Below are 12,655 nucleotides of genomic sequence, written 5' to 3' on the forward strand. Positions count from 1 at the left end.
TGGAGTTTGACACCCCTTCAACCTCAGCCCTTGGAAGATCATCCTCCTCTGCATGAGTCTAAGCACAGAACTTGTGAGCTGGTCCCTGAGGCTCTACGGGTCCCACTCCTTCCACTGCATTCTTGGTAATCACTCCTCTGCAGCTGAACCTGGGGTTCTCTGGCCAGGGCGATGAAACTGCCCTATGCCTTGACTTCCCCATCCCAGCAATGCACCTGGGATGTGCCATGATATTCCTCAATGACAACCTGGGATTGCCTTCACCAGGGAAGCATCAGGACTATTTTGTCAGTGTCCTAAAGTTTGGCCTGTCTGGGATGGCCACACTGAACAGAGATGGCTCCCAGCTGCTCCGTAAAGAGCGTGTCTTTATTCTCTCTACTGTCTTCACCCTCGTCACTGAATGCCCATCGCCGATAGCATGCAAGTTCAATCTTCAGCATTATTCACAATTTCACAAACACTTTAGGTGACTCAGTCCTCACAAATAGGTTTTTGTGGCTGGTAGGAGCACTGAATTTCTGATACTTGAGAGTCATATAAATTTCATTACTGTGTATACACAAGGAAGACCATGATCCTGAGGAAGAAATGTGGTCTTTTGATACCTTTATACATGAAGCAACGATTTTAAGCCCTTACAGAATTGTCCCCATGGTAAATAGGATTATCATTTGTGTGCCTTTCTCTGTGTGTGTATTTTACCCTAAACATGTGTGTGAGCATCCATTTCTGTGTCTGTTTATGCGTGTTTGCATATGTGTATGTATTTGAGCCAAAACATGATAAATGATAAATTAATGACAGAATACTTGCAATTTAACTAAAACAATATACCACCATTATATCTTGAGTACTTTTTAAGCAGCAATATACGCTTACCTAAAACCCTCCTCAGCATTTAAAAGGAACAACCACAGAAAATTCTTTAAATGTCAAATTGAACAAAATGTTAAAGAGAATTGAGCATTACAAGGACCCGAAATATAGGCTGCAAAAATGCAGACAACTCTGAGCTGTGTCTTCATAACCAGGGAGTGGTGACCAGCAGGAATGACAGTCATTTTCTGAACATTACTTAGGTCACATAATAGTAAGTTAATAAAAAGCTCTTAAAATGCATGGAAGATGAACAAACCAACAGCTAGACCTTTCTAATCTTGCTTTGGCATCGGTACAGAAGTGCTGTCTGCAACAGTGTGCTTGAGTGACTCAGGGCAAATAATGTACCCATCAACACCTAACATCCGTGGTGTCAGCAGGAACAAGCAGCATTAGCTCTAGGACCCATATTAGTGTGAGACTAGTACTGGTCCCTGACTCTAATCAAAGGAGGTTGGGGTCAGGGAAAAGAGGCACCCACGCTGTGCCTGACATCTGATAGCCATTCTGCCTCCCTGCTGTTGACGGAAATGAGTGGGCTCTGAGAGCTCCTCCTGAACTGGCCCTCAGGGATCCACGAATATGAATCATTGCACACCTCGTGTACTGCATGTGCTGAGTGCTCATGAAACATTTGTGAAATTAGCACAGCTGTCCAGGAGCTGACTCTATCCATTGATTGCTGTCTGAGAACGTTGTTTGTTCTTGGAAATAAAATCTATGTAATCTCACAGGTGGATGTCTGTCTTGGGATATGTCACGGCTGCAGGAAGGATTAGGGTACGGCAGAGCTTTAGAAGGGAATCAAGGAACCACGTGGTCAGACTGCAGTTGAACATGATAGTGAGGGAAAAGCCTAGAAGCAAGGCTCAATAACTGTCTTCAAGTATTTAAAGGGGCATGTGGGAAGGCAACAGCAGAACAGAATCTCAGGACACCTGTCCTATCCATGAGCAGGCATGTGGAGACCTGGTCTGGAATGGAGATCATTTTCAGCTGAACAAAGAAATTTTCTGTGAGAAGACTTTCTTATCTTTGGACTGAGCCCTTCAGAAGAATATTAAAGCGAAAGCTTGGTAATTAAACGAAGTGGGATGTGGGCAGTAGTAGAACATCACAGTCTACGGCTTCAGAGTCAGGGTAGACTGAGTTCAAAGTCCTAAAGTGGACACAACAGCACTGCAGCCTCTTTCTAGATCATCCCTGAAGGACCGTGGTGAGGAGAGGTACTCCCAGGGGGCAGAACCTTGAACAGTGCCTGGTCTGGTTATTTCTTTTTTGCCTCAGAGAAGCCGGCTACTGTTCAGCTCCTGTTGGATGAAGGTCTCACCCCACCATCTACAGAGCCCTCACTCTCATTCATCCAGTGAATGCTCCCTGCACATCCCCCAGGAACCAGGCCCTGCCTCAGGCCCTCTCAACCCAACTGAACCTAGAGCCACCCGGAACCCTCACAGGAGCCAAGACTACCAACAAAGGAGTTCTTCCCCAAAGGGCCTGGCAGCCACGATAACATTGTTGTTGGCTTATCTGCAGCCTGGGTGGATGGAGACCAGCGGTGCCCATGGTGTGAATCGAATATGGAGTAGAGGAGAATGGGCTTGATACAAATAAGAAACTTGTCCAAGTAAGAGGTCTCAAAACACTGTGCCTGAGCACCCTCCTCTCTCTGGGAGCCAGGGAAACTGGCACATCCCTCCAGGCCCAAGTCGTGGACTTCTAACTGCACAGACAGAAAACAGGGACTGAGATTTTTTGATGCCCCCAAATACCACAAAGGAAAGGAGATGCTTTCCCAGATGCTTTCTCATTTAAACCTTCACAACAGCTCCGTAAGATAGATATGGTTCTCCTTATAGACGAGAAAACAAGGGCTTAGAGAGGTTGAGTGACTTACCCAAGGTTACACAGCTCTGGTGTGGCAGAACCAGAATGAGAGTAAGTTGGCACCAAGGCCCTGATGTAGATGACAAACAATTCTGTGCATTATGTGTCATTGTAAGAAGCTGGGGGAAGGAGCGTGGCATGGTTTTTACTGACCTGGCTACTTAGTGGCTTGGCCCGTGTAAGTCTGGCTACCCAATCAGCTGAACGGAAAGCAATGGAGGAAAGCTGAGAAACTATGATGCCTGCAGGCCAGCGGCCTTCAGGTAGGTCACCCTCCACCTTTCCCTTTCCTAACCAAGCCTGAACCTTTGTCTTCTCAACAACAGCAAAGCCACACCAGTGCCCCCGATCCCGAAGTCTTTCTGGAAGCTTCCAATGAGTGCTCACCAAAGCCATACTGTCTTCTGTGACTCTGGTCTGCTGCTGCCCTGGGCTTCCCTCTGTCACCTCCTCCAGGCCCCAGCACCCCTTCCCTCATCCCCTTGACATAGCTGAGGCCCCTCTTGGAAGCCTCCCAAAACGCAGCTGAGGAAATGATGAAACACAGCACAAAAATTAACCTTGACCCTGGACACATCGCAGCTCCAGGATTCCACCAATCCTGATGCTCCAGGAACCCAACTCACCAACTTTATTAAGAGACTCTGGCCGGCCCCCACTGTCTAATGACGGCCTGGTTGCCTTCCCCTGGGTGCTTTAGTGAGTGCTGGGCTGCCCTCCCAGGTCCCCTCAGGACGAGAACCTCATCTCCAGTGCCTGACCAAGCCCTTCCCTGACTCACCCTGGGCCTTCATTCAGGGCAACTCTTCAGAGCTGCCCTGCTCCTGAGCCCCTACCCTCCAACAATGGGCGAGACCTTCATCCTGACTACAGCGCGACTCAACTCCTCCCGATGCGAAATCCTGCTGCCTTTGCTTCCTCACAGGACTTGATCCTAAAAGGAACCCCAGCTAACTTCCCACACACAAAGTTCCTCCTTCTCAAAGTCTTCTTCCCAAGAACGCTGCCTGCAACAGGAACCTTCACCACATCTCACCACATCCAGGGCCCCAAGGCTCCTGCAGTTCATAAGAATGGCAGGAATTGCATTTCTCCTCATTCCCAGAGCAATTCCCAGGGGCGGGCAAGGTGGGATGGTGGCTCCTCTCCCGCAACCTCTAAATATCAGGGTGTGCCCGTCCATCCGTGCTCACTCCCTTGGTGACCTCCTTCGGTGTGATGGTCGTCCACACACTGACCATTCCCAATTTCTGCCTCTGCCTGGACCTCTCCTCTGAACTCCCGACTCCTTTATCTGGCCGGGACATCTCCCCTCAGTTGTCTAACAGACACCTCAAGCTCTCTGTGTGTGTTCAACGCTGAACCCCTGGTCTCCACCCGCTTTCACTCCCCATTTTCCTCATACCCTCATTCAATGTCAGCAAGTCATATCGGCCTGGGTCCCTTCCCAGTCTGCTTCCTTGCTCCCACGTGTGCCTGAGTCCCCAGCCCCCCTCACCTGGATTGTTGCAGTCACTTCCTCATGTGTCTGCTAGCTGTTGCCCTGGCCCTGACAAAGCCCATGCTCAACTCAGAACTCAGACTGATCCCTCTACACCTGTAAGTCAGGAGATAGCCCTCCTCTGCTCAACACCCTCCCTGGCTACAAAATCACTTGGACTGAAAGCCAAGTCCTTGCCGTGATCTGCGAGGGACACTCTGCACCCTTCCTGCCAATATGGCCTCTGCCTGCTTCCCTTCAACCCTTTCCTCCAGCCCCACCAGCCTCCTCATCGTTCACTGGTCACACCAAGCACATTCTCACCTCAGAGCCTTTGCACTGGCTGTGCTGGTGACCTGGAATTCCCCTCCAGAACTCTACACAACCTGTTCCCTCACCACCTGCAGGCCTTTGCTCAAATGTCACTCTCCCAGGGAGGCTGTCCCTGGCCTCTATTTAAAATTGAACACCCTGCCGCCACCACCAAATCTCCAGTCTCAAATTTTCTTTCCTGCTTTTGTTTTTCTTCATGGCTCTTACTTCTCTCCAACACATTAACTAACTTATTATGTGTTTTGTTCAACACCTGTCATAATCCGGATGTAGGCTACCAAGATAAAAACCCAAAAAGCATATTTTTCTCTGTTTAGTTCCCTGCTGTATACTTAGCACTGTGAACAGGGCCTGGAAAATAATAGATGCTCTATAAATATGTGATGAATGAATAAATAAATAAATATACATTTTTTATTATTAGGCAGGGACTTTATCTTCCCATTGTCCTGGACTTCTAAACAGTTTTCTTCAAAGATATGCTTTGTTCCAACTGTGGGGAAACTGACAGAAAAAAAAAGGCAACTAGTAATTTTTAAATACCAGTTTGTCCCTGTTTCTAGACACTCACTTCTTCAAAAATAGGAATCCAGTCTGAGTGCCACATTACAAGAATAGCAGGAAGGAGTTCAGTTTGACCATGTAGCTCAAAGACTTAATAAAGGATGCCTCCCTGGAAGCTGGGACTACAGGAAGCTCCATCCCGTGATTGAAAAACTGACTGGTGACCGTTCCTGCTCCATCCGTGGCCTGGACTCTGAAAGACATTTCCCATGGAGCTCTTCTGTGGGTCAACGCAGATGCTCCTGGGGGCTTCAGATTAAACCAACTAAAACAAGTTTCTGTGGTTCTGGCTGCTGTCCTCACTAGGCTAGAAAATGGGAGAGGTTTTAAATCGTGGCTCCTGGCAGGCAGGGAGAACAGAGTGGCTTATTTCCAGCAAAAGGCAAAGATGCTAATCTCATAATGCAGAAGCTGCCTGCCAGCAATTGCACGCACATTGCACAGTCCCTCCGTTTCTCCCTTCCTTCCTACTAATCTGATCCATTTATCTACAAAATCAATTTGGAATTTTAAAAGGCCAGTCTATTTGGTCACTGAAATTTTCAAACACAAATTCAATTTGCTTTGCAAGGCACCATCAGCCTTCCCAGGCCACGGGACAACACTAACTTCCAGTCCTTGTGTTTGCAGAGGGTGTTTCTGTCATAAATGCTTCAGGATCCAGCCCATTGCATCTCTCTGCTATCTCAGCAAGAGGGGAGGCAAGTGAGGGAAGCCATCATTGCTGATGGTGAGCACTTGTTGGCACCTCAGAATTCTTCTTGTTCTACTTCTTCACTGTGCACATGGGGAAACCAAGGTCAAGAGAAAGGAAGGGACTTGTCCAGGCTCCCATGGCAGTGAGTAGCAGACCACAGCCCAGGATTTCTTCCAGGACAAATATGCTTTGCATGTTGCCCTGAGGTCCCCAGAGGTGAAGTGACTCCTGAGGCCACACAGAAAATTGGGAGCAGGAGCAGAATGAGGCATCGTGTATTTTTTTCACACATTATTAAGAAGCTTTAGTTCCTTGCAGAGACCTTGATGGGTACCAGAGAGATAAGTAACATTAGACATAGCCCCATTACAGAGTCTCCCATGAAGCCAAAAGTGGCAGAAATGATTTTTTCCTCCATCCCCTGATGTTAGGCCTCCCATTTAATGTCAACTGGAGAGACAGCCCTCAGCAAGGATGGACATGTTCCTATGGTTCCAGCCTAATTCTCTTTTTCCCCATGCCAGCTCCTCCCCTCCTCTGCCTCTTCTCCATCATGCCCAGCCACACATACAGGAAACCCCTAATTATCCTCAACTCCGGTCTCTTATCTTCCCACATACACACTCCTGCCAATCTCTCCTCCCTCCATCTCCGTGGCAACTGCCTCAGGCAGGCTTCCACTCACTCCTCCATCCTGGGGTCTCTGCCCCCCTCCGCACCTGCTTAGCACTGCCAGCCACTGGGAGCTGTTCTACAGCGTGTCCTGCATGCACAGTGATGACCAGGAAACGATGGAGGTCAACCATCCATCTCCAAAAGGAAAATCAAATGATCACATGATCAGGATGACACACAGTGACCACAGTGTGACAGAACTCCCCACCTTTCCTGTTGAGTCCTTGATCCAAGCACACAGAGTCCTCCTTGGGATGTCTCTGATCTCCCTCCATCTGCACCTGTACCACAATCTCCCCCAATCCCAGGGTTTCAGGTGCTCTGTGATCAGGAGTAGCCTTATGGACCATTTACAGAAATGACTTTACCAGCTCTGGATTTTTCCCAATAAGACATCCACAAGGCAAGCAAACCTTTGTGTCACTAATAGCAGCTGCCTTCCATGGCATAACCTCAATGCTTATCTTGTCTACCCAGACTGTCTTCTATTCCTGCTGCTCAGAGTCTCCCTCCCAAGAAGGCAGGATAAGAGAGAGGAAAGAAAGGGGAAGGGTGGAAAGCTTTTCCTGCCTACTTAGATCTGATTAAGTCTCCTGCTTCAAATCTTCTATGGCTCTTTATTACCCTAGGATAAAGTCCAAATCTTCAATCTGCCTCCAAACGGCCTTTCCAGCCTTAGCCTTCACATGTTTTCCCCTGATATACCTATACCAGGTTTTATGCATACAGTTTCCCCTATTTGAAACATTCTCCTACCATTTTCTGCCTGGCAAACTTCTACTCATGCTCCAAGGACCATCTCAGATGCCCTCTCCTCTAGGAAGCCTGACCAGAAACAACTGTTCTCTCCTCTGTGTCTTCAGGCCACTCTCCACAGGGCTATTATTTATGAATATAAGCATGTGACTGACTCCCCCTTTCCCTCAGGCCATCTCCCTGGGAGTGGGGAGGAGACTGGGCTCCTCTCTGTTCTGGGGATCGCCACCTAAATGGCCTGAGACTCCGCCATTGTACCTGGCTTCCAGAGCCAGTTCCACATCCACTTGGAGAAAGAGAATCCACAACCAAAAACTCAAATGACAGCCACAAGAATGGACACCTTTGTGGATCTAAATTAAGAATCACATGGAGATTTAGTGTCGTCCAACTCAAACCTGGTCATCTATCTGGCTGGACATGAAGCAGGTCAATGTTAATCACAGACCTCAGAGCAAGAGGCAGGGGCCGCAGATGTCATTTGCTTCAAACTCTCTTTCATTGTCCTCTTTTATTTACCTTCACCATTATTTTTTATACTTATAAAAGAAATATCCTAATCCTTAAAAAATCAAAGTTTTGAAAGATTAATAGCTAAAAACTAATGGTCACCCCACTTCCAATGTCCTTATGTCTATTTACATGTAAATCTGCTGATAAGTGTGTATCTACTTAGAATTTTTAAAAAGCATAAATGAAATCATGCTATAAATATTGCTCAATCCTTTTGTTAAAAAAACACAAAATACAATATGGATATCTTTCTGTGTCAATAGCACACACAGTTTTATCTTGTTCATTTTATTGTTGCTGTAGTAAATTTTACATTTAGCACACAATCTGGTTTAAATTCAGGCACTGGGCTAGATACTAATAATATAGAAATAACTAAAATATTGTTCACAAGACTTTTGTTTTTACTGATAATTTTTGAATGAGATTATTTTTCATTGTGTACATTTTATGGAATTATAACACACATCATTTAAAAAGCACAAATCTTAAGCACACAACTGGATGTATTTTGACAAAGTAAATGTACCCGTGTGACCAAAACTCAGATCGGGAACAGAACATGACCAGTTCTGAAGCCACCTCAGGCCACTTTCCAGTACTCACTCTCCACCTCCCGACCCTCCCACCACACCCAGTGGGAACCATTCCCCTGCCTGTAATACCATGGCTCAGTTTTGCCTATTGAACTTGATACACTTGGACTCAAACAGCAGGCATTTATATTAGTCAACTCAGGCTGCCATGACCACAGAATGGTGGCTTAAATGACAGAAATGTATTTTCTCACCATTCAGATGGCTGGAATTCCAAAATCAGGGTGCCAGCATGGTTGGGTTCTGGTGAGGGCTCTCATCCTAGCTTGTAGATGGTTGCTTTCTTGCTAGGCTCTCATGTGGAGAGGAGAAAGACAGAGAGCAAGCTCTCTTCTGTCTCTTATAAAGGCACTAATCCCATCCTGGGACTCCACCCTCACGATCTCATCTAAACCTAATTACATCCTGAAGACCCCATCTCCAAATATCATCACATTGGGGGATAGAGTTTCAGCAAATGAATTTTTAACAAAAGAATCTGGCTTCTTTCACTCAACATCATGTTTGTAGAATCACCCACGTCATCTCAGCCTCCTTTATTTCTAACACTTCATAGTTTCCCATTATAGGAATGTATCACGATGTATTTAACCATTCTCCTCTCAATAGACACCCAAATTGTCTCCTATTTCACTGCAGTTACACTATTGTGCTTTAAGATAGCCTTGTACTTATGCCTGCACATGTGTATGTGTTTCCATAGGGTAAATTAGTAGGACTAGAACCATATCACCCCACTTTACAGATAGATACCGGAGCTCCAGGGAAAATATAAATACCTCAATGTCTCAGTGGGTGTCCTCCCCAAGGTCTCAGTGTGCGGCCTTCCCAAAATCACAGTATGTGGTCTTCTCCCGCAGATCTCAGGGTGTGGCCTCCCCAAGATCACAGTAGGTGGCTTCCCAAGGTCTCAGTGGGTCATTCCTGCCCCCATTAGTCCCCACAACCTCTATCTATTTCATCCCTCTGAAAATATTGACTTGGAATTCATTATGCACACAAACTAGTTGGAATCCCAAACATGCCTCGAATCAATTTTCTGATTGACGTCAGTGAATGAGCTGACAGCGTGGAGAGAAAGCACCATTTCTTTGTTCAGAGCCAGTCAGCAAACTGATAACACAGCCTCTCGCTCTTCTGTTTTTGTCAGAAGAATGATTGAAGGTAGAGTAGAAGACTCGGGAGGCAAACACACAGGCCAGGATTTCAAAACCCGTTCTGTTCTATCCTAAGTTCAGAACACTGGGGAATTTTTCAGATATCTCCACTTTTTTTTCTTCTTCTCCTACCACTGTGGAATAGGGGATATCGAATTTCAAAAGAATATTATTCTAACTGAATATAAGTCTGTGCTGCTATGAAAACAAAGTTTCTAGCTGTTGGGTGGTTTGTTCTGTTTTTTAATAATTTGTGTCCCACTTCAACAATAACCAAGGAAATAAGCCTTTAAGAAAGAGAGAGAGACAAAGAGAAAGAGAGACCAGGTTTGCGCAAATCTCAAACAGAACACGCCCAACTGAAAAGCCTTCATGTTTAGGTTCGAAATTGAGAAACTTAAATCTCTGACAATATATACTCTCCCTCTTTTCCATGTTCTGCTAAAAGCAGCTAATTTTCCCATGAACAAGACTGGCAGGAAAAGGAACAAAAGGTTTGGTCCAGGACACTTTTTACTATTTATTCCTCTAACATACAGGAAATGAGACCTCCTGGAACCTAGCTGCTGCCTGCCACCTGGCCACCTCTGCCCAGTTTTGTGTTCCAAGCCTGGCACAAAACTTGCTTATGGGTTGATCATTCCAATTCTTGGGCTCTCAGCCCCTCTTGACAGCACCAGGCAGTCACTGACTGTGACTCAGGGACAGAGCAACAGCCATTCCACAAAGAGTCGTCATGCCCCACCATGTGCCCTAGGCTGGGGACACCACTGGGAGTGAGGAAGACACAACCTCTGCCCATGTGGAGCCAACATGACGGAAAGGACGAAAAGGCTACATCATCTCATTCAGTCCTCACTACAACCCTGTGAGTTGAGAATTGTTATTAGTCTCAGTATATAAATGAGAAAACTGAGGCACAGGGAGGAAGTGACTTGACCAAGCTCCTATAGGTGGGAAGTGGTGGAGCCAAGATTTGAACGTGGGTTTTTCTGGCTCCCATGATGTGTCTGCCTCCTCTTCCACGGGATTTACCACTCTGTTTCATTTTTTGGTTTGTTTGTTTATTTGAGACGGAGTCTCACTTACTCTGTCACCCAGGCTGGAGTGCAGTAGCACAATCTCGGCTCATTTCCACCTCCACCTCCCAGGTTCAAGCGATTCTCCTACCTCAGCCTCCCGAGTAGCTGGGATACAGGCACGCACCATCACACCAGGCTAATTTTTGTATTCTTAGCAGAGAAGGGATTTCACTCCTTTGGTCTGGAACTCCTGACCTCAAGTGATCCTACTGCCTCGGCCTCCCAAAGTGCTGGGATTACAGGCATGCGCCACTGTGCCTGGCCCACCACCCTGTTTTATAAACACCTCCTTTCTTAGCGCTCTTTCCTGATTGACTCTAGACTTCAGGATAGTGTCTCAGGCATCTTCACATCACTAACACTGCACTTGATGAGTATTTGTTGAATAGGTGGGTGGATGAATAATCAATCCAAAGGGTGGTACAAGTCATGGAAGGTTTGGAGGCAGAGGAGTAATACAAAGTGGCATGAAGAAGCCCAAGACTCAGCCCCTACCCTCAAGCAGCTTTCAACCCAGGTAGGAAGGCACAACATGGACACGTGGAAGGTCTCTAGCACTGACAGGCCGCCCTCCTTGAGGTGTTCCATGCTCAGAGACAGTGAGGTCAGATGAGCCCACTCCTGTCTGGGAAGGGGGAGATCAGGAAAGTCTGCCTGGAGGAGGCGAGGCTGACACTGGGCACTGAAGGATGAAAAGAGTCAAGTACGTGGAGAAGAGGAGGGATCAAAAGCTGACTATTGAGACTGTGCTCTTTCTGCTACATCCTACCAAGAGGTGAGTACAGAAGGAAGGGAAGGAGGGAAGGAGAAAGGAAGAAAAGCCTTCACTATGGTAACTCATGGAGGATTCAGTTCTGTAGGCTTTTACACCCTGGCCTCCCTCCTGCTCATCAGAGAACCAGGCATGGTGCCACCCTTGCTCTCCAGTATGTGTGCATATCTGCAGGCAGTGGGGCTCTCCCAATCTCTTCCCGGCCTCCACACCTTCATAGCCCTGCATGGGCAGGACCACAGGCACCCTTCTCCCCATGACAACTCCGAGGCTGGCTCCTCCCTGTTCTTCACCTGTGTGGGGAGACAGTGAGGGAGGTGAGAAGAGCATCCACTCTGTAGTGAATGGGCCTGGGGTCAAACTGCATCCTAGCTGGGTAACCCTGGGCAGGTCACTTAACCTCTCTGAGCCTCAGCTTCTACATCAGAAAACTGGGGATGTCCCTCATGGAGATATTTATTACAGGCTAAGAGACAATGACGTATGTAAGCAGTTAGCACAGTGCCTGTGGCTAGCATAATTTCAGTGAGTGGAAGGCATTGCTATGAGTAGGATTGCTGTTATTCATATTGAATAAGGAGGTAAAACTAAGCCTTTATTGCTCCTTGCCTGACCACTTCAGAAACTCTCTCAGCGAGAGTTTCTGGTCTCCTAGTCTCTGGCTAGAGGAGAAAGAGGGGCACTCTGGGCCTTTCTGGAACACCTGGTCTCCTTGCCAGGCAGCTGGTCCCCAAGGGGCAGGGCTGTTTGGTTCCCACTTGCTTGCTAGAGACCAGCCTCCACTGGCGACTGGCTTGGGTCGCCAGGCTGGGTGGGGCAGGTGCGTAGACTCTGTGATGCATTCTTGGGCTCCCCAAGGTAAAAATAGTTTTGCTTTGTTCGGCTGAGTGGTTTACACACTCGTTGGCCTGGCAACCTGCCCGCTGGAAAGGCAAAGGCCAGACTATTTCTGGCTGCAAAAACAAGCCCCCGCCAGGCCCCAGCGTCAAGCCTCCAGATAGCAGTATTAATATTCTGCTATCTCATTCTTTCAGGCCACAAAAAAAAAGAGAAGAAAAAAAGCCCTGTGCCTGCATGACTTCTCCTTCTATTACCCACAATCACAGCTGCCACAGCTACTGCAGACAATGCCCAGGACTCTCAAATGCCACGTTCCCCCAAACAAAACAAAATAAAACAAAGTACATAAAGGCTATAGTAGTCATAGTATTAACAATAACATCAACAAAGTACTTACCATACACAAAGCACTATGACAGGC

This window comes from Trachypithecus francoisi, unplaced genomic scaffold (assembly GCF_009764315.1).
Source record: "Trachypithecus francoisi isolate TF-2019V2 unplaced genomic scaffold, Tfra_2.0 Lachesis_group0, whole genome shotgun sequence".
Lineage (NCBI taxonomy): Eukaryota > Metazoa > Chordata > Mammalia > Primates > Cercopithecidae > Trachypithecus > Trachypithecus francoisi.